The sequence below is a fragment of the Felis catus genome, chromosome B4 (assembly GCF_018350175.1).
Source record: "Felis catus isolate Fca126 chromosome B4, F.catus_Fca126_mat1.0, whole genome shotgun sequence".
NCBI classification, from domain to species: Eukaryota; Metazoa; Chordata; class Mammalia; order Carnivora; family Felidae; genus Felis; species Felis catus.
Window position 1 is genome coordinate 108,533,357 of NC_058374.1, and position 26,395 is coordinate 108,559,751.

A 26,395-nucleotide genomic window follows, 5' to 3' on the forward strand; every position below is an offset into this window, starting at 1 on the left:
TCTGTAGAAAGTCATGACAAAGGGAGAAAAGTACTTCATAAGCTTCCTGGAAGAAGGTTGGGGTAGGAAGGACGTTCTCCAGTCATCAATTCTCCCCACCATACCATCTCTATATGGGCCTCCAGCTTGGTAATGGGGGACAGGTAGAAAGCCTGGGTCTGCTGTTTTAATTTCAAGTAAAGAGACACATAGTGAAAATGCAAATTTCCAAAAGCATCTTATTAAGTGTTTAGCTAAGCCATTCCATAATATTGTTGTCTGCACCTTAATTTTGTGTGACAAACAGCCTTCAGATACCTTGATCTGACACTAGCCTCTCCAGTAAGTGCATGCCCTAGATGACAGCTCACAGAGCCACAGCAAATGTAAGTTCTTAATGTGATACCCCAATGGTCCTGCACTTTCCAAGGCCTTACCCATGTGCCTTCCTTTGATAAACCCCTGCAAAACTTACCAAAACTCCAGTATTTTTTGCTTGAATTGACAAATCCAGCCTTAGCCTGGGAACCCCAAAGTACTCTACCCACAAATCCTACCAAAGGCATATTCTCCCAATCCTGATGCACCCTCTGCCTGTACCCTTTCTTAACCTCCCTGGTAGCCCTTAGAAGTGTACCATGTATCTTCTCTAGGACCTCTGAGTAATAAACTTCTTTACTTCAATTCCCTTTTGTTTGTTTTGTTGTTGTTGTTGTTGAGCCCTAGTTTACCATTTGATACTCCAGAGATCTACCTAACACATGAAAATTGAAAAAGGGCACAACACATCTTTAGTATTCTTTCCGCTAGATTCCATTTTTCTAATGCTTTTATTTATTTTTGAAAGAGAGAGTGGAAGTGGGGGAGGGTCAGAGAGAAAGGGTGACAGAGGATCTGAAGCAGTCTCTGTGCTAACAGCTTCGGAGATGACAGCAGCTAGCCAGATGCAGAGCTCGAACTCACAAACTATGAGATCATGACCAAAGCTGAAATCAAGAGCAGGATGCTCAACTGACTAAGCCACTCAGGTGCCCTGACTAGATTCCATTTTAAAGGATACTGGGCCATCTGTTCTATTGACTGAAGGCATGCAATATTATGCATCCTGCTGGTCCAGGTTCATGATCAAAAAAAAAGGAGTGAACTTTCTTGCCATGCAGAGCAAGAGCAGGAGCAGAAGTAGAAAGGCCAACTGGTCAACATAGATCCTGGATCTATGTACTATTGACCAAATATTGTATATTTTCTTATCAGGGACAATGATGCAGATTTTTAAGGACCAAATTATTCTTTTTTTTTTAAGCTTTGGTTTGATTTTTTTTGTAGGTATTCTACTCTTCAGAGTTATGGTTCATGTCTCTGTTTTGCAACATTATTATTCCTCTCTCAAAACTATTTTTTTCTTCTACAATTAGTTTCCTGGGAGAGGAGTTGTTGTTGTTAATTAATTTGCTTTTTCATTTCTTAATACAGTTCAGTCATTAAGATTATGAGGAAGCTTCGGAACCTCAATTTTAATCTCTGTATTTTCTGACTTCAAAGATTTGTTCTTATTTTGCAGTTTTGAAATAAGTTATAACTTCTTTTTTCTTTTTTAAAGTTTATTTTGAGAGAGAGAGAGAGGGAGCACAAGTGTGGGAGGGGCAGAGAGACTATTTTTATTTGTCTTCTTAGACTAGATTGTAAATTTTATAAGAATAGGATTTTTTTCTCTCTCTCTGATGCCTTGCAAGTACCTGGTAAATAATAAAGAGAGTAAATATTTGTTTGAAAGAATGAATCAACATGAGGAAAAAGCTAGTCAACCAAACTTTTCTTTTGAAAACATCAAGATATTTGCCAATGGATATTTTTTCCCTAAATTTCAACTTTAGTACAAGTTGATGGTCTGTGGTGAAATTTCCCTTAATAATATTTGTATAGATGGAAATTGTTGTTAAGAGTTTCTCTCTCTCTCTGTATCTTTTTACATAAGCTGGGATTTCCAAGTGTATCTCTCCATAAGATGTTTTTAGAAAAACAATAAAATATGATTAGAACACACAAAGGTATACATGTCAGAACACACTCAGAGGGTCATCTCCTACAAGGTCCATAAACAATCTGATTCATGAGTATATTTCTGTGCTGAGTTCTAATAATAAAGTCAATCAATAATTAAAAAAAATTGGCCAACAAAGAAATAATGAGTTGGCCATTAGTGGCCTCAGCACAGGTTGGTCTGAGAAATTTCAATGACTTAAGAGAAATGGTCACACACAGCAGGCCAAAATTAACTGAAGTGGATGTGAAATTTGAAATTTTAGAGAGGTAATGCAATTTTGGCATTGGCAAAAGGCAGGGAGTCCTCTGGGTTATTAGTAATAACATGTCCAGCTGGGCCATTAACGGCCATTATTTTGCCAAAACCCATAGGAAAACATGCACCTAATTTGCTAATTCAAGAGAATGCTGGTGTTTCTAGACAAGGATGAAATCTAGACTGCCATGTATAATTTTACCATTTACTCTAAATTGTGCCTAAAGAGAAAGTTTACACCTTGTGTAATAATACAGACAGGCCCAAGGTAAAATTATAACATGATATTACTTTGTCTACAGCGGTAGGCAATGAAGGGTACGGCATGACAAGGCACTAAGACAGTAGGAAAGTGCACTCATATTAAATGCATTGTGAAAATATCACACAAGAAGCTTTTCAACTTTTGTAGGTTTGGAAAGTATCAAGGCATCATGGGAATATGTAGACATGGAAAAAATATAGCTCCAAAGGAAAGTCAAAGCTAAAAAAAGGCAATCTCTTTTAGGGGGAAAAATCAATAGTCACTATAAAGCAAAATCCAAAGGATCAAACAAGGCAGGAAAAATTAATAGAGATAGCCCCAACTGTGTTTTAAAGAATAATACAGCTATGTAAGCAGTTTATAAGACATGCTTTACAATTGGCTTATAACAGTATCATTTAGGCCATAAAATATTTACTAACTTTACTTCTGGTTACCAACAGTAGTATTGGTAATAGTTAACAATTATATAGCTCTTGTGAGGGCTGCTGGGTTGTGCAACTCCAGGGAGCACATCCTATTTACATGTGAATGATTTTTCTTAGCATCAGGTGAGGTATTAGTTTTACTCTGAGCCCAAAGGCCCAAGAACCAGGAGAGCCAATAGTGTAAATCCTGGTCTGAGTACAAGAGAAGACCAATGTTCCAGCTCAAACCATCAGGCACAACAAATTCTCCCTTCCTCTGATTTTGTTTTGTCCAGGCCATCAGCTGATTGGATGAGGCCCGCTGCATTGGAAAGAGCAATCTGCTTTACTCACTCTACCTATTCAAATGTTAATCTCATCTGGAAACATTCTCAAAGACACATCTAAAAATAATGTTTAGCCAAACATTTGGGCAACCTGTGATTCTATCAAGCTGACACACAAAGTTAGCAATTACATCTTCATGTTACAGATCTGGTGACTAAAGAACAGAGTTAACTACATTGCATAAGTGAAACAGCTAATAATTGTTGTAGCCTGGATTTTAAAGCAGGGAGTCTGTCTTCATGATCATTACTTTTAACTAGGACACTATACTGTGTCTTCAAAATAAGCCTTGTTGAATACCTTCAGTGTTTGGGGTACTATTCTTGGTTCTTGGAAATAGCAATTAACATAAAAACAAATCTCTTTTCTCATGTGCTTTCATTCCTATAAGAGTATTTAGACAATAAGTAACAGCTAATGCATAGGGTGTCTATTCCATGCCAACTGCTGTTCAAAACCCTTTATAAATATTAGTTCATTCAGTCCTCACAACAGCCCCGTAAAAGATTTGCCATTATTATCCCTCATTTATAGACAATAGAACTGAGGACAAAAGAATTAAGTGACTTGCCCAAGGTACAGAGCTAGTAAATAGTGTTTCCCCTACGCTTAAATACTTTGTTACACTCTCTTATTTCTACTGCAACAGCACAAGCACTCATGTTACTAAACCAATTTTTATTTGTTAATTTTTAAAATAATTTTGTTAAGTTTATTTTGAGAGAGACAGAGCATGAGCTGGGGAGGATCAGAGAGAAAGAGAGAGAGAGAATCCCAAGCTGGCCCTGCAGAGTCAGCACAGAGCCCGATGTGGGGCTTGAAATCACAAAACCATGAGATTTTGACCTCAGCAGATATCAAGGGTCAGGTGCTTAACTGACTGAGCCACTCAGGTGCCCCACTGAAGCAATTTTTAAGAAAAGACTTTATGAAGCAAGACATTCAGAACTTTTCTAGAAAATCCCATACTTCTCTTATTATGTTTTTTCTCCCTCCCCTACTTTTAAATGTACTAGGTCAAAGCAACACGTTTGTTCTTGTGGCTGTCCACAGAAAAGAGGAAGAGAAAATGATATAAATAATAAAAATTAAAATAGTCAAATATGTTTGTGAGTGTACATAATGTGTCTCTACATATATTTATTTCTATGGGTCTTATGACTGATGGATAGACAGATACATACAGACTGCTACATGTATGTATACACATGCATGCTGTCTTCTTACCTCATGTATTTTGAGCAACAAAGCAAAGGGTGGATGTTTGGATAGGTCAACAATTAGATGGGTTGATCAGATGGATTCATAGGTAGGAGGTAGGTAGATAAGTAGTGAGACTGAGAGAGGGAGAGAATTGCATATATTAATTACTTGAATAAAGGAAATATACAACCAAGAGGACTGAAATTGAATTAGAAAAGAGAATATGGTGCCAGTATATTATTTACTCTCTTGTTTTCTCATGGTAATGGATGCAGGAGAATTATCTACTTTCTTAGGTACTTACCCAGGTAGTTTTATTCTTTGGAGAAGGAAAATATCTGAGACTCCGTAACTTTGAGCTAAAGTTTCACATCATTAATAATATCGCATTGAAACATCTGAGAAGAGTAGGAGTTATATTTCCATTCCTTTGTGCCATGTACACTTCAAAACAAGTGCATATGAAAGGATAAAAAAATCAGTCAATTATTCAGTTTTTGAGGGCTCTGAAGGATCTTAAGAGAGCCACATAGAGTACTCATCTTCTCAAACTACAACGCTGACTTATTTAAAAGAATATGGATTATTCCACAAAGGACAGACTCCGAGTGCTTGTTGATTATTACATACCATTCAGTACCGGACATGGATAAACAAGTATTTTCAATAGGTACTTCTGCTAATGAAGTTCTTATGATTTATGTAAGTCTAGTTGATTAGAAAATATTATTTTCAGAAGCAAGTTTTTAGTGCATTGAGATGTGTGCATTCAATCATCTGAATAAAACATTTACTTAAAAATTTAACAGATACTCCAGAGCTCCTATTCCTGTTACTGCTTCAATCTAAAACCATGAAGGTGAGAGATACCTTCGTGGTTTTTGCAGTTTCTGAAAATAAGAATGTATATGTCTATTCAATTCAAACTTCCAAATCATATTCCATAGTGGAGGTCAGTGTAAATCTATATCTTCTTTCTGGAAACTATTATATGATTCAGTAGAAGACAACAGGTGATATTCTTGGTAATGAACATTAGTTCTTTAATTTTAAGGCTTAATTTAACATTTGTTTTTTTTTAAATATAAATCCTCTTACCTGTTAATTTAATGACAAAGCACTTTAGATGAAATATCAGTGTTATTTATTGATTTATTTATTTGCAGACTGAAGAGTACCCAAAGGAAGTTGGGTGCGGTCTTATCAATTTGCCTGGTCTTAACCTGATTGTCTTACTGTCCTTAGTTTTTTACCCCGATTCTACCAATCTTTCTTCTGGCAAAATAGAAAGTCATGATTTTTAACATTTCTCCCAAAGGTTGCCTGCCTGAAAATGAGTTCAACTGACATGGAGATTTCACACTTAACTACTTAGGGGACTAGTTCTCAAACTTTTTTCTACCTCAACATATCTGAAAGATAGTACATAATTCTCTTAGTAATAGTGGCAAAGCAAGAGTTTCTTAAAAGGGTAAGCAGCACATCCCTGCAGGATGAGGCTAGTAAAACCCTGAGAAAAATATAACCTATACGTTGTCTTTATTCCCAATTTTTCAGTATAGAAGCTGTTCTTGAAATTTAAGCAAACACTTTAACTCATTAATATTTTAATAAATTACTCCTTTTCTGTTTTGATTTTTTTTTTTTTTTTTATTTTCCCAACAGGGCTCAAACTGACTACCTGAGATCAAGACCCGAGGTGATATCAAGAGATGGATGCCTAACCACCTGGGCTACCCAGGTGTCCCAAATCATTCATTTTTTTAGTCTGCTGGAAGCCAGAACTCAGAAGGTAAACCCCATTAAATAGAAGGGGTTTAATAAGGAAAATAAGAGGGGAAAAGCACTGATTTGTGCTAAGAAGGGGAGATTCATGTCAATACAGTGTATGAACAGGTAGAAAACCCTGGTAGACAGGAGTGGCTGTATATTAGGGGCCTAGTCAAATCATGGCATAGAGATGGCACAAATATATATAGATATATTTTACCATAAATAGGACTAGAATGAATTTACTCAAGGGAATAAAAGGACACAAAAAATAACCTTAGTATCTCTTATAAATGTAAAGGACTTTCTGTTCCATTTCTCTCCTACTGTTCCATTTAAGAATTTTCCCTAATTATCACCACTAACAAGGCAAAGGTGAGGAAATCATAGTGGACTTGCTGAGAGTTCAGGTAGCAGTTTGAAATGATGAAGTATGAAAGTCAAAGGCAAAGGTCAAACTGTGACTAAAGAAAGGCACATTCAGCAGTCTCTTTAAACTCTCCAAGAATATCCAATGGTCATTAAATATTACTCTGTAGTTTTGTCTTGTCTGATGGGAAGCTGCAGATTAGAATGAAGGTTAGAATAAAAAGGCAGCAAGAAAATGGTTCTTTTCTTGGAAATTTACCTGAAAACTATAATATGAGTGAGATGATAGATGGTGAGTGATAATAGATGCTAGATAGATGGATAGATAGATAGATACACATACTTATATACACACACACATTATCCATCTCCCATACATGTTATTTTATATATATATATATATATATATATATATATATATATATATAGTCATCAGCTTGCCTTCTCTCTCTCCACCACTTTTCTTGCTCTTCATTTTACTTTTTAGTTTTCTAGTTGATTTCCTACTTATTCCCATCTAGCAGGCTCTGAAGCTCTTCCTGCTGTGTTCTGTGACACTGGGTGGACACAGCTAAGACTTCACATACTAGAGTCCTGGATTAGACTATTCCTCCAACCTTCCAGATGCTTCTTTACCAGGAGTGACTCACAGTGCCTGTGCCATATTGCCATGCCACAGTTTGAGCCCTGTTTTGGGAGGGGCTGTGCTGACTAGGCGTCTCTTCCTTACCTTAATGTGGGTTACAGCTCTTCACCTTCCTTTCTCTAATCCTCCAGTCTGCATGTTTTTTTTTTTTTTTTATTTTTTATCTTTTTGCCACCTGCTGTATCTAAATATTCTGTAGCTAAAACCAAAGTTACTACTTTGCCTTGCCCAACCCAACTCCTTTCCTTTCACTCGAGAGCAGTTATACTCGCTGTTACGGGTGAGTTATTTGGGTTAGTTTACCCCCCAGCAAATGACTCAGGCTTTTATCACACACTTATGTTTTTGTTTTTGTTTTTTATTTCCCTTTATGTTTTTGACTTCTCTATTTTATTTCGATTACCATGAAAAAGAAGCAACATATTTTCATGTTGTAAATGATCGAAAACAACATTTAAATGTTTGGAAATACATGAAGTGCTATTAAAACAGCAGCAGAAAAAGCTTGAAGGATTATCCCAATGTCTATGCCTCAATCTGGTTGTAAAATCTTGTCAGGGAACACACACACACACACACACACACACACACACACACTTCAAATGTACTGTGAATTCAAATGGAGTCAAGATATTGTAACCAGAGTTTCATATCTATTTCTGTAATAGTGGTAGGGGGTTGGAGCTACATTTTTACTCAAAATTAGTAAGTATGAAGAAAAAGAAAGAGGTTTATTAACTAGAAGGAGAACATATTCAAATAAATATGTTGCCCCATAAAGCTAGTTTCCCAGTGTGAGTGTGATTAAAAACACAATTATGGTTTTCCATTACTGTAAAGATGTTTGGGTAACAAAATTAAAGTCTTTAATTTTTAAAATAGGCCTATATTCTCAACATGGAGATATCTGGGTTTTCTTGAAAAAATTATATATATATATATATATATATATATATATATATATATATATATAATCAAGGCTATAGTGTAGATATTTTCTAGGCATTCAACTTGAGATAAAGAAAAAAATTAAAGGTGAATGATATTTAGTTGATGCAAATGGAAATCGCCATTTTTTCTCTGCTATTCAAGGAAATATGGACAGAGGGAATGTGTGCTATAATATAGCATAATTTCAGTACTCCATGTTGGAGAAAATATGTGTAGTTATTGTGGGTAAGAAAGCAGGGATAATGAAATATAAATAAAAAAAAAACATTTGAAATGTTTCTAGATGATGGATTATGTTCTACAACCACATTCTAGTAACCTATAGACATTAAAGAACAACAATGAATCGGTTTTCATTGTTATTGATTTGTTACCATGGTGACTTTTTTGATGATAGGAAGGCAGTAGAGTTAACATGATTTAAATTTTAGAGTCTGTGATCCAAACCAGGGATGAATTTTTATAGCACAGAAATTACAGACTTGATTTTAATCTCCTATACATACTATTTATTATATTTTTACATTTATTTTGATAGTTGGTTTTGTTCCCACAAAGTTACAAATTCACCGTAAATCCAGCTATCCGCAATATTCAGAAGATAGTGTTAATCTAGCACAACTGACAGCACAGGCGAATGATGACTAATACAGCCCCTGGAACCCAGTATGGAGAATATTTGTTACAGGAATTGAATAAAGTCTTGGGGTGACATCTCAGTGACACTGTGCACTATTGCCATGGATGTAACTTTTCAGCATTGAGACCTTGCTCAGTTGCTCAGTTACTGACAGGGCCAGAGAGACCATGCTGGTTTATAAAAGGAACGATTTAAAAATATGGGGTTGGGACAAGCAAGGCCAACTATGCTGAAATATCCCTGTGTTGTTCTAAAACATAACACACTGAGTGTGACTGGCTCTAGGCTCTGTCTCTTGGGACATGTGATACAGAGAGTTAGACAATTGAGATGCTTGCTTAAAATCTTTATTTAAAAAAAAAAAGTCTACTTTGTGAAGCCTCCGTGTCACTGGAGAATAGAGACATTATGTAGCTCATTACAGTTTGCAGAGTCTGTCTAGGGACCCCTTGCCTAGTGGGAGCCCTTAGTAGCAGAATCCTTGGCAGGCATTTTTCAGCAGGGAAAGGATTTCTGTTAGAACCTCTGTGAGTCATGCGTAGAAGCTTTATGAGAACCTTTTTTAGAGGTGTCACGGAGAGGACCACAGCACAGTATAATAAAAAAAGCACTGGACTGAGAACCAGACGGTTCTGCTTAATTCTAGCCAGGCCATTAAACTGTCCGTGTAACTGCAGGTTGACCTCAATTTCCTCATTTGCAGAATGAGGACTTTGGACTAAACCATTTCTAAGGTCTTTTCCGAGACCCTCCAATTCTTTTCAGCATTACTTTACGTCTTTATTTTTCATGAGGGATGATTCCTGTGACTAACTGGAAGGAAAGTAAAAGTTCTTACGAAAAAAAGGAACTGGTAGGCAACAATTCACTTATCTTAAGATATTTCTTCAGAGACACTCTGGAGCATATCTTTTTGTCAAATATGAGATTTTCTTAAAAGAGATTTAGTAATAACACATATCAACCATAGTTTAGGAACCTTCCAAGAAAAGAAAAAAAAAGGCAGCACAGGCATAAATGGTAAGTGGTAAATTGTAAGTTTCAGTACAAAATTACCAAAAGAAAAGTTTAAGTACTATACTATTACACATGTTATAAAATATATATAAAACTTCTCCCTTCATAAGATACTTTTTTGGGGGAGGCTTTGTTCATCATGAAAAACTAATGGTGTGGGAAAAATGAGGGCATTTACAAACCCAAAATGAATTTGAATCTTTCAATGGCAAAATAATTTTAACATATTTTATTGATTTTACTCTCCAGGTTTTTACATTGTAGAGTGCCATAGATTAAATGTTTGTGTCCCCTTAAAATTTTTGTCTTGAAACTTATCCCCTAATGTGATGATATTTGGAGGTGCGGGCTTTGGGAGATGATTGCATGATCAGAATCGAGCCGTCGTGGATGGGATTAGTGCCCCTAAAAAAGACACCCCTAGAGAGCTTCTTTGCCCTTTCTACCACATGAGAACAATAAGATGGCCTTCTATCAACCAGGAAGTAGCTTCATGAAGGTCAATGAATCTGTTGGCAACTTGATCTTGGATCCCCAACCTCCAGAGAAATAAATGTTTGTTGCTTAAACCACTTAGTCTATATTTTGTTATGGCAGCCTGAGCTGACTGAGACAAAATTGGTACCAAGAAGTCGAGTAACAAATGCCTACAAGTGTGAGGGGTGCCTGGGTGGCTCAGTCAGTTGAGCGACTGGTGGTTTGGGCTCAGGTCATGGTTTTAGCTCAGGATATGATCTCAAGATTTGGTGGGTTCAAGTCCTGTGTCTGGCTCTGCATGGACAGTGTGGAGACTGCTTGAGTTTCTCTCTCTCTCTCTCTCTCTCTGCTCCTCCTGTACCCACACTGTCCTTGTCTCTCTCAAAAAATAAATATATTTTAACAACCAAAAAAAATTACCAATACCTAAAAGTGTGGAAGGGGCTTTGGAACTGTATAATAAGTAGAGTCAGAAAGAGTTCGAGGTGCCTGTTAGAAAAAACCACTGTTGTAATGGTCCTTTAAAGGTGATGTTGGTGAGAGCTCAGGAAAAGAAGGGGAGAGCGGAAGAGAAAACCTTCATCTTCTTAGACTAAGAACAGTGAAATAGTTGTGAACAGAACTTTGAAGTCTCAGATGGAAATGAGGAACACGTTATTGGTACATGCACGGTGGCAGGGGCATGCACGGTGGTATGTGCTGGGGCCAAATGTGAGTGCATGAACAGTTGCAGGTGCCTGGGCTCTCTGCCAGGTGTGCACCTGTGTGGCTGCAGGGGCTGCAGGCTCAAGCACAGTAGTGCAAGCCAGTGACAGGAGTCACATATGCTTATTTTCCATACGCATAACATGCAGACACAGCGGTAGGTTTAAACTGTGTGTGGGAATCACTCAAACATGATATGCACACGTGTCTGTGTTACACTAGGCTTCTTGGACTTTTTTTTTTTAATTAAAATGTTTGTTGTTCTTCCTCTCCCCGACCTGCCATTGGATTGTTCATTCTCAGGAAAATGTTTTTAAAACCCCATTTCTATGCGGCCCCTGGGTGGCTCAGTGGGTTTAACCACTGACTTCCACTCAGGTCATGATTTGGGGTTTGTGGGTTCAAACCTCCCATCAGGCTTGCTGCTATCTATCGAGAGCCTGCTTCGGATCCTCTGTCCCTCCCTCTGTCTGCCCCTCCCCTGCTCGAGCTTTCTCTCTCAAAAATAAATAAAGTTTTTTTTTTGTTCTTTTTGGTTTATTTATTTTGAGAGAGAGAGAGAAGAGAGAGAGAGAGAGAGCATGCGAGCCAGGGATGGGCCGAGAGCGAGCAAGCGAGAGAGAGAGAGAGAGAGAGAGAGAGAGAGAGAGAATCCTAAGCAGGCTCCACACCATCAGCACAGAGCCTGTCAGGGGGCTCAAACCCATGAACCATGGGATCATGACCTGAGCTGAAGTCAGAGTTGGACACTTAACTAACTGAACCACCCAGAATAAATAAACCTTTAAAAAAAAAGAAAAAGAAAATATTCTTATTGACCAAGTTTTCTAAAGTTTTCTTTATTTTTACAAATATTTCTGCTCACAATCACAATATTATCATCTATTTAGGGTTAACCAAAATTTTGAATATATTCACTGACCATTACCATTTCTCATACACACCATCTTCTGTCATAGGTGAAATTCTCTTATTTAATTTTCACCTGACTGGAGCAGATGTTCATGTAATTACCACATTGGAAACTTGTGAGTGATGTGCTTTCTAAATTCTTGAATATCATATTGTACTTACTTATAGCCCAAAATATAAATGATGTATTGGCTGTGGGTAGATTCTAGTTTTGTAGTACTTTCTTCTCAATTGTCTGTAAATATTCTTCACTCTTCTCTAGATTCCAATATCCTGATAATTCTATCACCAGTCCATTTTTTTTTCTCCAGAGGAAAGGTTTATTTTATAGTTAAGTCCTTAAAGGTCAAGGACCTTTAAACAATGATAATTTACTGTATTCCTTAAAAACCCAAAGCCACAAATGTTTTCGAACTCTTCTTCCAGATCCATTAGTTAAATCACACTTTAATTTTTAAGAAAGTGGGCAGGAGAAGGCATAATTGGCATAGATTCCTGCTGCCTGTCTAGAGTATTCCTAACATATATTTTTCTAATCTTAGTAGCCACAAGTGATTGTTTCATTTACCTTTGGAGAACAAAGATTCAGAGGAAAGCACAATTCAATGTGTTTACTTGTTGCAATAATTTATATAAGAAGTTAAACATATACTTCCCTTTCTCTTTCCTGTAAAGTGTCACATAAAGCGCCAAGCCAAACAAGCAAACAATAAAAACATCAAATACAAAAAGGAAAGAACTTAAAATAAGCTCAAGTGCCCAGATCAGGGACCATTCTAATTCTCAGTGCTTAAATTGGAATATTTTATAAGAAAAAAAAATGTTGCCACAGATGTTTTTTAAAAAAGAGATTTAGTAGGAAGAAAAGAACAAAAGCAGTAGCCTTGAATAACAGCTACTTCCTAAGAATTGAGTAAATGAGGCAGAAACATAAAAACCATGTGTAATTGTAGAAATTTCTTAACATGAATATAGTGATGGGCTGTTAACCATTTTCCCCCCACTGCCTCCAGATATTAACATTGCTATGAGAATCCTCAGGATATTTTGTTTTATATGAAGCATTAATGCATTTTGATGTCACTAATCAAATGCAAAAGAAAGCAGAGCATAAAATGGCTAATCAGGCAGGAGGAACTTAAATATAAATGACAGTATCTAGAGACTAGCAGACCTTGTCCAGAAATGGCTGAAAGTCTTGGGCAAAAAATAAACAGCAAACTCAAAGAAATAATGAGAGCTCGAAACTCATAGCTTTACAATTGCTCTTTTTATGTGATTCCACTGCAAAGTGATTTAAATATAGAATTCGGGGAAAAAATAAAGTAATATTCCTTGACACAAAGGTATATTTCTGTGTATCTCTTAACTGGTTGGAGAGCCTTTGAAGCGTATCATGATATTTCTAAGCTACCACAGAAATCTCACACAACCTGCAAAGTACCTGCCTCTGGCATTCACCAGACACACAAAGGCATTATGAGAGGGAAGCTAGACTTCCCTTTATCTAATAACAGCTCCCCAGAGAGGATCCCAAAGGCATGAAGGCAAACTCACTAGTATCACAGGAACAAGTAGAAATTGTCTTTCCTTTTCTCTTTTAACTCCATCCTCTATAGCAAGAAGTAAGTACAGTTGTCTTTGGCTCCACAAAAAACCCTTGGCCCTCTAATTGCCTCCAATATATGACCAGATGAAAATACCTACACAATGAAAAGGGACCTTTGGTAGTTTCACTGCAGACCGTAATTCTCTCAAATAACTACACAACCACCTCACTCTCTTATATATATATATATATATATATATATATATATATATATATATATATATCGTGATTGTAGGCTACAAAAAAGAATTTAAAAACTGCTTTTTGTTTAAACTGCCTTTTGATGTGCAAGAGCAAACATCACAGTATTGTATACTCCAGTATCGGCAAGTTTGAATTGGTAACAAAACACAGACAGCTTGGAAGTGGCTGGAGGAAGGATGAAAGTAAGTTATCATTATGCTATTCTTTTATTTACAGTAAAACTGAGGCCAAGAAAAGACGTGATTTAATTTCCCAAGAACATTATAATTGGTGGTCAAAAATACTATAAAGGATGTGAAAATATATTGTTAACACTGAGGATTTGTATAGCATGTATGCCCTTGAGAAATATTTAGCACTAATTCATATAGATCCATTTCAACTAAGGTGTTGGTTAATTTTCCTTTTCATTTCATTTCATTTCCAAGTACACTCTCCATCTTAACCATTCTTCTCAAGGATCTGGCTGCATCTTCTTTGTACTACTTCTTCTTTGTATTTATCTTAACTGAATCTTTAATCCAAAGAATGATGGTAAGAACACATTTCCCAAGAGATATATGGTTGCTCCTTTAGCTCAACACATGAAGCTATGCTTCCTATCCTGTCTAAACCTCACAGAACCTTTGTACTAATGCTCTCATCTACCATATAATGTCAGAAGAAAATGTAGATGTCCTTCTTACAAAGCTAACCCTGAGCTCTTTTGTACTTTTTCAAAACCTCACTTTTCCTATTGTTAAACCTCTTCTGTTAAGTCTTATCAGTATGCCCCTTTCTACTGACTCTTTACACTCCCATCATAGCACAACTAAAGTTCTCATACTTTTCAAATCTTCCTTTGGCTTTCTTGATTCTGCACAGGCAACATTCTCTTTCATTCAGCCTTCTATTTAACCCTTTCACAGTGTTTTCACAATCTCCTTCTCCTCTGTGACCGATTCCTGCAGTTTCTAATAAACATACTCTCTCAATGCCCATTCTTCTGTATTTCTCGAATTCATTTGATAGAATTGGCTGTATGGAAAACACAGAGATCTATTTAAAATTTTCTTTGCTTCTCAGAATTATTTACTTGGAGTTTACTACATGAAATCACATTGCTATGTCCTATAGATTATGCACAGCCTTTAACTGCAAGAAAACTGCAGTGTGTGGGTAATACACAATAAAGGGCATTTCATGTAGTACAGTGTAAGTAATTCTTGATTTGTTAACAGTCTGGATTCAGCATCTCTCGTAGCAATGGATGCTGTTGAATACCTTCTGCTTCTTGAGTTTACTCTTCTCACAATTTCCAGAGTACTACTCTCTTAATACTCCTAAATGTTATTAATCCCCTCCCCTTTTAAGTTTATTTATTTTGAGAGAGAGAGAGAGAGAAGCAGGGAGGGGCAGAGAGAGAGGGAGAGAGAGAATCCCAAGCAGCTTTCATGCTTTGAGCATGCAGCCCTTTACTCAAACTGTGAATCATGACCTGTGACACTGAGTTGGGCACTTAACCTGCTGAACCACCCAGGGACTCCTTATCATCCCTTTTTAATCAATTTCACTAGTTTCTCTCCATCTTCTGCCACTTCATTTTGGCTGGTTAATGGTTCTAGATGTTTTCCTTTCCCGGCTCTCCTTAAGCAGGCTAGGTCACTATGATTACTTCAACTAGCATCTCGATCTTGATGACTTCTGTATCTCTCTATATCTCTCTCATCATCTCATACACAGTGTTTTTCTACTCTATTAAGGTATCCTAGAATATATCCCAAACTGGACTTGTTCCTATCTGAAAATCAAAAAGGAGACCTATTTTTTTCCAAGTTCATTACTACTAACTTCATAAGGCTCCTATAATTCATTATCTGAAATAATATGATATTTATTTTTAAATTTAACTTTAAATATTTTGATAGGTAGTACATTCATATGATTCAAATTAAAAAAAGCACAAAATGGTATACTAGGAAAATTCCCCTTCATTATTTGTCTCCTAGCTACCCAATTTCTCTCCAAGGCAATAGCACTGTTGTTTCTAAAATTGTTACATGCTTATAGCAGCAAATAAGTATATACTCATGATTTTTTCTTTGCTTTTATTTTAACAAAATAGGAGCATGCTATACACATTTTTGTGCCATTTTTCTTTCACTCAGTGCACCCTGGAGATTGTTTTATATCACTCCATAAAGGGGTTTGTTTGTATTTTTTAAATGCATATAATTCTCTTATATAAGTGTACCATATTTTATTTAACCAGTAACCCACTGAAAGACACTTAAGTGACATAAAATCTTTTATCATGTTGCGACAAATAATATTTCATATGTGATTTCTGTAAATACATTTAATAGGTAAATTTTTAGGGTTAGAATTGCTGAATATATCCAGGTGCAATTTGGGTAGAAGATGCTAACTTGTCCTCCTAGAGAATCTTCCAATCTAAAATCACATCAGCGATGATTGAGAATACGTTTCCCCAGCAGCCTAACTGATAGAGCAAGAGAGCAAGTTTTTCAACCTCTGACAGTGTGTTTTGCAGAGTGTTTTTTTTTTTTTTTTATATAGTTTATTTATTTTGAAAGAGAGAGAAAGCACAAGTGGAGAAGGGGCAGAGAAAGAGAGATGGAGAGAGATAGAGTGAAAGAATCCCAAGCAGGGCCCACACCACCAGTGCAGAGCCCAATGCAGGGCTCGAACTCAGGAATCCCCAGATCATGACCTGAGCCGAAGTTGGATGCTTAATGACTGAGTCATCCAGGCGCCTCCCCTTTTGTAATGTTTATTTATTTATTTTGAGACAGAGACAGAGAGAGAGCACAAGTGGGGAAGGGGCAGAGAGAGGGAAAGAGTGGTTTTTAATTTCATTTTTAGTTCCTTTCTAATTGATTTCTTATCACTTTCTCTTGTAATTCTTAAACAGATCTGATTCTACTCTATTGCATACAATTTTATGAACGTCCAAACTGGCATATGGCCTCATATTTATTCCTTTCTAATATCATCACCTGTGATTACCCTCCATAGGCCCTCCAGTCCTAGGCTTCTCCAAGGTATCACATCTTGTCATGAAATTCTCTATTTTCATGAAATTCCCTATTTGTGTTTTTGTTTCTCTCTCTATGAAATGACCTTATTAATTCCTCTTATTTACCTGGGAAGTATTTACTTATGCTGTCTGAATCTACTACATAACCTCCTTAAATAAAGTCTTCTTGAATTCCTTTGACAAACTTAGTCACTAGTATTTCCTTACTTCCTTATTATACTGTGAATTTTATAGTTCTTGCATACTCTTGAAATTATCAGTTAATCTGACACCTCACTCTTAAACCTTGATGTTTCATATGATTTCAACATACTTATTAATTTCAAATTGTAAGGTACATAGGGTAGTTTCTACTTAAAGGTAGTATAAAAAATGTTCAGTGAGGGGAATGAGGAAGAATAAAACAGGTAATTCATTGGTGCAGATTTGAGTTCAGTTAAATGCATGAATGGTGGAGGAACAAATGAATTGTGCAGCGTGATATGAACACAATCAAGAGAGAAGAAATGAAGTTGTAAAAATATACTAAGATAAACCTGAATACCAGCAAACAAAAAGAATGGTAACATCAGCAAGACATGCTTTTCGTTTCAAGCAGTTGATGAGAAGATCAGTACATAAATTATTTTTAAATGCTTTCAAATAGGTGGAAAGGAAGGTTTTATGCAGAATAACTTTCCTCAGTTGAAAGTAAATAAGCTTGACAATGACTGTGTTTATCACAGCAAATACCAAATATGTGTTATATTAATATTGGTAGATGTGAATGTGTGCACAAACACATACATACAGGTATGGCTGTGTTATACACTGCCAAATAGTTTAAATACCAATGTAAAATACATAATGTTTTTGAAACTATTCACTCTGTGCATTGGCAGTTATTCCAATCTTTTTCATTCATTTTACTGTAAAAATAGGACTGTTACAAAGCTGCCTGTTCTACTGGATTTTTTTAAAGAGAACATTTTCTTGAATATGATTTCTATAATTATCCTTCTTCCACCTTTCTTTTCTCCCCTTTGAGTAGGAAACCCTTGAAATTTGTTGTTGTTCAGTAAAATACACTATGCATTTTGTCCCTATGGAAAACAGGGATTTGTTCATCTTATCAAGGCTCAATTCCTTCAGGTCTCTGAATCCCTTTATGTTTCCTTGTAAATTAACCTGTAGATAAAGGATTAGAGAACCAAGCATTTCCCTAGACAGAAGAGGAGAAGCCCAAGTCACCTGCTCAGTGCCACAGCACTTACTCAGCAAAAACTGTGATGGAAGAAAATGTTAGCTACATCCCCGGTATTATTTCCCCCCTTCATCCTTCATTTCAGAATTTCAAATTTGGTGGAGGCAGGGAGGTGTAGTAGAAGTATGTCTATATTTAAGAACAATGTGTTTCCTAGATTTGTATATGGATAGAAATAACACATTTTGAAGTTCTGACCAATGAAGTATAAGTGGAAGTTGCTGGGTGCAACTTTGGGGAAAGTTCTTTGAAGAGACTTAACAGCTAGCACATACTTTTTAAATAATGGAATAATGCCTGGAGTTCCAAGAGAAAACTTGAGACCATGAGGACAAATGTTCTCCTTCAAACAGGTTAGAGGGACATGCCATCCCTCTGTGTATATGCTCCCAGGGATGTTTAAAATCATTTGAAATTGTTTCCTGTGGTGTGGTTCCGAATATATATTTAATTTTTTCTGTCTTACTCTTGATTTTGAAAGAGTGATTTCTCTTTTTTAAGGTTCCTTATTGAAGCATATTTGACATACAATGTTACATTCATTTCAGGTGCACAACGTAGTGATTCAACAATTCTATATATTATGCAATGCTCACCACAACAAATGTAGTCACCATACACTGTTATTATGATATTATTGACTATATTTCTACATTGTACTTTTCATCTCCCTGACTTATTTATTTTATGACTGGAAGTCTGTACCTGTTAATCACCTTCACCTATTTTGCCCATCCCTCCACATACCTCCCCTCTGGCAACCATGTTTCCTCTCTGTTTTTATGGGTTTGTTTTCATTTCTGTTGTTTGTTTTGTTTTGTTTTTTAGAGTCCACATACACGTGAAATCATATGGTATTTTTCTTTCTCTGATTGACTTATTTCACTTAGCATAGTAGCTTCCAGGTTCATCTATGTTGTCACAAATGGCAAGATATCATTCCTTTTTTCATGGGTGAATGACATTCCATCGTATATACCACATCTTCTTTACCTATACATCTATCAAGGACACTTGTGTTGCTTCCATATCTTGGCTACTGTAAATAATATTCAAGAAATATAGAATTCTGTATATCTTTTCTAATTAGTGTTTTTGTTATCTTTGGATGAATACCCAACAATGGAATTACTGGATCATAGGGTATATCTATTTTTAATTTTTTGAAGAACCTCTGTACTGTTTTCCATAGTGATTGATGCTTTACTCTACATTCTCACCAACACTTGTTATTTTTTGTCTTTTTGATACTAAGCATTGTGACTGGTGTGAGATGATATCTTATTGTGTTCAGATTTGCATTTTCCTGATGATGAATGATGTTGTGAATCTTTCAATGTGTCTGTTGGCCATCTGTACATCTTTGGAAAAATGTATACTCAGGTCCTCTGTCCCTTTTTTAATTGGATTGTTTGGTTTTTGGTGTTGAATTGTGTTAAGTTCTGTATATATATTTGGATATAACCCTGTATCAGATATATATTTGCAAAATATCTTCTCCCATTCAGTAGGTTGCCTTTTTGTTTTGATGTTGATTTCCTTTGCTGTGCAAAAGATTTTTAATTTGGTATAGTCCCAATAGTTTATCTTTGCTTTTGTTTCCCTTGCCAGAGGAGACATGTCTAGAAAAATGTTATTGAAGCAGATGTCAAAGACATTACTGCCTGTGTTTTCTTTTAGGAATTTTATGATTTCAGGCCTTATATTTGAGTCTTTAATCCATTTTGGGTTTATTGTTATGTATGGTATAAGAAAATGATTCAGTTTCATTCTTTTGCATGTAGCTGTCTAGTTTTCCCAACACCATTAATTGAAAAGAATACTTTTTAAGTGCTTTTTGTAAAAATTTCCTTGGTCTCAAAGTCTTACCTGCAATTCTAATCCTTTAAACCGATTTTCTCTTATTGGCAACAATTTTTAGAGTTGTATATATAAGCACATGCATTATTTAGTAATGGTTCTAGATATGACCTATATAGCAATGTTTTATAAATATTTTCAGTTTCTTCTTTTTTTTTTTTTTAGGAGGGAGAGGATAGGAAAGACCCTTTTCTATTTTTTCCAACCTATGCGCAATATTGAAATTAGCTAGTAATTTGATTTTTCCTCTTCTCTCCCTCTCTATACCATCTAATCTGAAGTGATATCTTACTCCTTGTTAATTTCTGTAAGTCAATCATTAAGCTTATTCTACTTTTCTTACATTATCTCCTTTGATTTTTGATAGTTGAATAAATATCTAGTTGAATAAATACTTCAATATATAAATATTGATAGTTGATAGTTGTATAAATACTTAAATATATGATTCCATTGTCTCTGGCCAAAAAAAAAAAAAGTTGCTGTCAAATAGCTAATCACAAACTGTTTCCCTGATAATTAACATGATTATTTTGTCTGGATACCTTTAAAAAATTTTTTTTTCCTTAAAGCTCGGCAGTTTCACTAGAACAAATCTCATTTGCAGCCATAATGGGTTGATTCTTCCAAGTACATGGCATGACCTGTCAATATATAGTTTTTTTATATAAAACATTTTAAAAGTTGTATCTTTTGTATTTGTTCTACTCCATTACTTCCCACTACTCTGGATCTTTTTTATTCTTTGCTTATCTTTTATATATGTTCCTTCCTTCCTTCTTTCCCTTAGTTAACACAAAATAATCACCTTCCATTCTCTACCTCAATTGTTTACTGTTTGAATTCACTCTTGTGTTTCATCCAGTTTTATCTTCATTTGTGGCACTTTTTCTTCTATGGATAACTTTTTCCTTCCCAAATCTACTTTTTCTCCAATCAATTTGTCAGTTTTTGTAATTCTAATTTATGTTCTTCTTTTATATCCTATGTAATTTTCTTTAATATTGAGCCATTTGAAAAATATGATTTTCTCTGCTCTGGAGTGATATTTTACTCTTTATTCCATTTTCATAAAACATCATAAAAATTTGACTAAGAATTCAGCACACTAGTTACTCTACAGTGTAGATTCTTCTACTTAAAGTCCAAATAATAGCTTTATGGTTCGTTCTCAGTGCCCACAAACAGCTTTCTGGAATATTAGTTTCTCTGTCTTCCTAGGTTCTTTGTCTTTGTAGTATCTTGGGCTTGTCTTAGTTCATCTTTTTCTATTCTTCCCATTTTATGCTCATCTTCAGGATTAGTATATATATATTAGTGTATATATATATGCACAAATATATTAGTGTAGTGTGTATACACTACACCAGGCCTTATAAAACCAAACGTTGGGCTTTCTTCCAAGTTCGAGTATATTACATTAACCGCAGTTGATATCTTGTGCTTAGAATTTCATACTGTTGCAGCTTATTATGTGGATATTTAATTTAAAGGTTGTATTAAAGTAGCCATAGATAGGAGGAAATTGTAAGAAAAAGTAGAATATATGTAAATTTTATAGAAAATAATTTGATTTGAATAAGTCATTTGTCAGAAAATCTTCATATTGACTTTAGAATAACAATGAAATTGTCATCATTATTGCAATACTGAATACTATTACAATATATGCATTATTTAATGTTTTCCACATACCTTCTAGATCTTACTCTTTTTAATACCACAGTGCACAAAATTTTATTATATTTTTAGTTTGTTTGATAGAAATTGTGTGCCATGAGGATAGTGCATTTTGGGAAGATGTCCATAAAAATGCATACTGAAAATCACAATAGGAATAAAGAGCATATGCCCTTGACACTTTACTTGCAATGGATCTAGACATTTCATTACATTTCTGTATTCAATTTATCAGAGACATGTAGTATTTAATAAGGAAATAAACTGGATAGGTGTATTTAAGTACCTTTAATTCATTTAAAATTAGCTATTATTTTCATTATTAAGAGTAATTCATGTGAAGTAATTCAAACTATTTTCTACAACAATGGAAAACTCCAGGTACCTATTAAGTGAGAAATATTCTCTATTTTGAGCTGTGTGTACTATGTGTCATTACCACATCTAGCTTGAAAAGACCTTTCGCTTTTCAACCAGCTAATGTTTCATTTCCAAGCTAATTCCAATTTGAATTTTAGTAAAATAGAGGGCAGCAATCTGTCATTTGACACCTATATCTGAATGGAAGAAACACCTGCCTGAGTTACATTTAGTATCAGTTAATAGACTCTTTTTCTACACTTCTCAAATGACTCTGTGTTCAGAAAACCATTTCTTAGGAGAAGCAGTTCCTGATTTAAGTCGTATTGTATGTAATATGTAAACTGTAATTTACAATGTCTACTAAGAGATGAAAACATTCTCATGAAAAAGTTAAAAGGATTTCACTGTTTTGCTCTCCATTCTCCTTTTACATGGGCTTCATCGTCTTTTTCTTTTCTAAATTTTAATACGAGGACATGAATATCATGGTTCTGTAGTTTCAAAGTAATTTGTTATTTTGTTCCTTCCTTGCTATCAGTTATGAATCTGTCCAAAATGATTTGACCACATGCTATGAGAAAAGTTTTGATGCAACTGCCTGGAAGTTTACATTAAGTTGGAATCATTGAAGCGTGTTTGATTGAGTGCCAGTGGGACAGGTTCTGGCACAGTCCTATATTGTCTCCATTTTGCACATTGTTTCATTTAGGTCTGCCTTGCCCTCACAGTCTGTGAATGGCCAGAAGGCAGAGACTATATATTAGATGCTTTTTGTGATTTCACTGTTTCTACTATGGTTTAAGGTGACAAATAAAGTGTTCATCCTTCTTCACTTTCTCTCCTCTATAACTAATACCTCCACAGCTAATCCTTCTGATACTTTTCTTATACATGTGCAAACATATGCAAACAAATATCTTATAAAACAAAAAATGGGATATATATATATATATATTTATATATTATACACACATATATGTCCGTTTGCAGATTTCTATCATTTTTTGCTTTTTTTAACCTTATGTATCTTATTTATTCTTTTGAACAGCTGCAAATTATTTCACATTTGCATGTATTCCATATATATATTTATCATAAATACATATATGGACTAACTTTGTTTTTCCATATAAATAGCAATTTTCTATAAATTACCTATCCTTCTATTAACCAAAATAATGCATACCTATGCTATGAAAAGTCAAATACTAAAATTTTGTATTCAGTAGCAGAAAACTTTCTCATTTAAAATGATTTATAGAATAGGGGTGCCTGGGTGGCTCAGTCGGTTAAGCATCCGACTTTGGCTTAGGTCATGGACTCAGTGTTCATGAGTTCCAGCCCCGCGTCTGGCTCGGTGCTGACAGCTCAGAGCCTGGAGACTGTTTAGGATTCTGTATCTCCCTCTGTCTCCCTGCCCCTCCCCTGCTTGCACTCTGTCTCTGCCTCTCTCAAAAATAAACATTAAAAAATAATAAAATAAAATGATTTATAGAATAATCCAGCACTTATTGAAATTTTATCCCTTATAATAAATTATATTGTAGTTCATATGAGGGTTTATGTCTGAATTCTTTAATCACTTAAAAATGCTTCTAGGGGCGCCTGGGTGGCTCAGTCGGTTAAGCAGCCGACTTCGGCTCAGGTCATGATCTCATGGTCTGTGAGTTCGAGCCCCGCGTCGGGCTCTGTGCTGACAGCTCAGAGCCTGGAGCCTGTTTCAGATTCTGTGTCTTCCTCTCTCTGACCCTCCCCCGTTCATGCTTTGTCTCTCTCTGTCTCAAAAATAAATAAAACGTTAAAAAATTAAAAAAAATGTTTCTATACTTGTGTCAATAATGAATTATTATATGGTATAAAATATTTTTGTGTTCTATACTTAGAAAAAATGTATAGAACTTTCCAACTTCCACAAGAAAGTGATGCCTTATCATTTTAAGACCTTTTCGTATCTGTCAGTAAAGATTGACATTTAAATTTTTATTTTATTTTTTCATACAGGACTTGCATCTTTCTTTTGGGACTTATTCTTAATGATCATGGTTTGGCTGAATCCCATAGGACTTTTTATTTGAAGGTTTTGTCATTCATTTCTAAAGAGTTTGCTATTTTGACTTTTCTATTCTCCTATTCAAACTAAGATTTTATTTAGAAGAGAATTTACCTTTGAATTTTTTTACTCTATAGATATTTTTTTTAATTTCATCAAGTTCTAATTTTTGTAACTGGGTGTTTTTTCCAGAAAGTTTGAAGGTATGGTTTTTGCATTTCAAGATGAGTTGTGGCTTGATACATGGTTAATTTTCACTAATATTCCATGATATATTTTTTAATGTTCATTTTTTTTTGTTAAAGTTTTCCCTTTTTTGCCTTTTTGTTCTGCTGATTTATGACAAGTCTGTTAAGTTTTTCTTCTAAACATGCTTTATCATTTACCAATTTCCCCTATCATTTCTATTAGTGCTTTCTCCCTACATTTTGAAGCTACATTTTTAAACACATAAAGCTGTTTATAACTGTAGCTTCTTGTACCTTTTATTCTATAAGATTTTATTATTATGTCTTTTCTTTTCCAGTAATTTTCAATCTTTGGGTCATTTTATTTCATTAATTTCTCCAGAAAAATAGTGTAAGCCAGAACTTTTTTTTTCTTCTTAGTTTATTTATTTATTTTGAAAGAGAGAGAGAGAGAGAGAGAGAGAGAGCGCACATGGGAGAGCCGAGAGACAGGGAGACCCAAGCAAACTCTGCACCATCAGCGCACAGCCTGACTTGGTACTAGAACTCACAAATCTTTGATAACATGAGCTGAACCTAAATCAAGAGCAAGACGCTCAACTTTAAACTTTAACTTTAAAATAGATTTTTCATGAACATTCAAGGTTAATCAGTATCTATAGACCATTTCCCCCTCAAAAAATAAGAACCTACCCTGTTTCCTGCTCTCTACTGCTTACCATTCATTCCATGTTAAGATCATCCATAACTTTTGTTAATTTAAGAAATATAATGTCACAATTACTTTGACATGTACTGATCATTTTCTACTTTTGTTGCACCCCACTATTCCTTATGTGGAGTGTATATATATATTTTTAATAATTGGTAAACTCAAATGTGCATACATTTAAAGTTTTCTTATCACTAGGCTTATTTTTTATCCCAAGGCACCAGTTTAAGTAAGGCAAGAAACAGTCGAGTTGCTTCCAGGAATACTTGGCCAAATAAAACTTTGGAGTTATTTCCACTTCTTTCTTTCCTGAGTTAAATGTTAATAGGTGGGCGAGCAGATTAGTTGAATGTAAGTGGAGAATAGGTGGTGGGGAAGATAGACTATATACTTTTAAATATTTTTGACATACAGAAATCTAAGGTCATCCCCAAGATTTCTGCATCAAACTGTAAACTACTCAAGAAAAAAGAAGTTATGATTGTTGCTAATATAATGATAACTCTAACCTGGAAATACATTACTATTATTGTTAATTTTGTTCCATTCACTTGTCAACTGTGAAACAAAAATATTTTATATTCATTTTTATTTTTTATCAAGACACCTATTTCTTTTTTTCCTGTACCAGTTCATTAAAAATAATATTAACTGGGTATCCGCGGTAAATATTAACAATAATTTCATTCATTATAAATAATAAATATATAAATAAAATATATAATAAAATGATACATAAATAAAACGTTCGCTACTACTCTGTCAGGCATGGTTGCTACCTAGTGAGGTAAGTGATGAGACTTTAAAAAGTTAATAAAGCCAGGCTTGAGTCATAGTTGAGAACATCACTGAAAAAAGCCGCATGAACATAGATCACTTACTATCACACTATTGGTCACACAGATGATGAATATTAATGGAGTTCAAAAGAGGGCAAGACCCTTTCCTTCCAGAGGGAAATCTAAAGGGTACCTTAAAATACAACAATGAAGAGCGGGACATCTTTCTATGTGGATGAACTGACATAGCAAAAGTAAAGAGATAGAAAATAGTTCAGAGATAGAAGGCAAATCTCAATAATTCTGGTATAAAATTATGTTTTAAAGTGATACCTTTCTAAATTTAGAGACAGCTAATTATGCATAGCTCTCCTTTGAGACACATAGTGTCACCTTGACTGCTCCAGTCAGGCTAAATCACAGTGGGTACTTCAAAACCATCTATTTAGGTAGTGAAAATTGCAGCACAGAAAAAGCTGCAGTTAGTTTACGGTGGTGCTGGTGTGAGAGAGGTGTAAGAGAAAAGTGATTTAGTCTAAATCCTAGGAAAATAAATGGACCCCTGCTACTCTACCAACTGACTATGAATTTAATGAGAACGTGTATGCACACAGCTTCAAAGACTGCATGCACATTATGAGTTTTAATCTCTTTGCACTGAAATTAATGAAATCACTGC

General features: G+C 35.1%; 1 protein-coding gene across 10 annotated transcripts in view; it reads right to left on the reverse strand.

Moving 5' to 3' along the window:
• The window catches only part of MGAT4C (MGAT4 family member C), a 724,438-nt gene that overhangs the window by 53,569 nt on the left and 644,474 nt on the right, over positions 1-26,395 (reverse strand). For 3 of the 10 annotated variants that reach the window (XM_045062136.1, XM_023257287.2, XM_045062129.1), the window contains exon 2: positions 4,806-4,945. The exons of 6 other annotated variants lie outside the window; for them this stretch is intronic. The gene's annotated coding sequence lies outside the window, so the exon portion shown is untranslated. Of the gene's footprint in view, positions 1-4,525; positions 4,636-4,805; positions 4,946-26,395 lie in introns of all 10 variants that reach the window. One more of the 10 variants, XM_045062128.1, reaches the window with a different exon arrangement.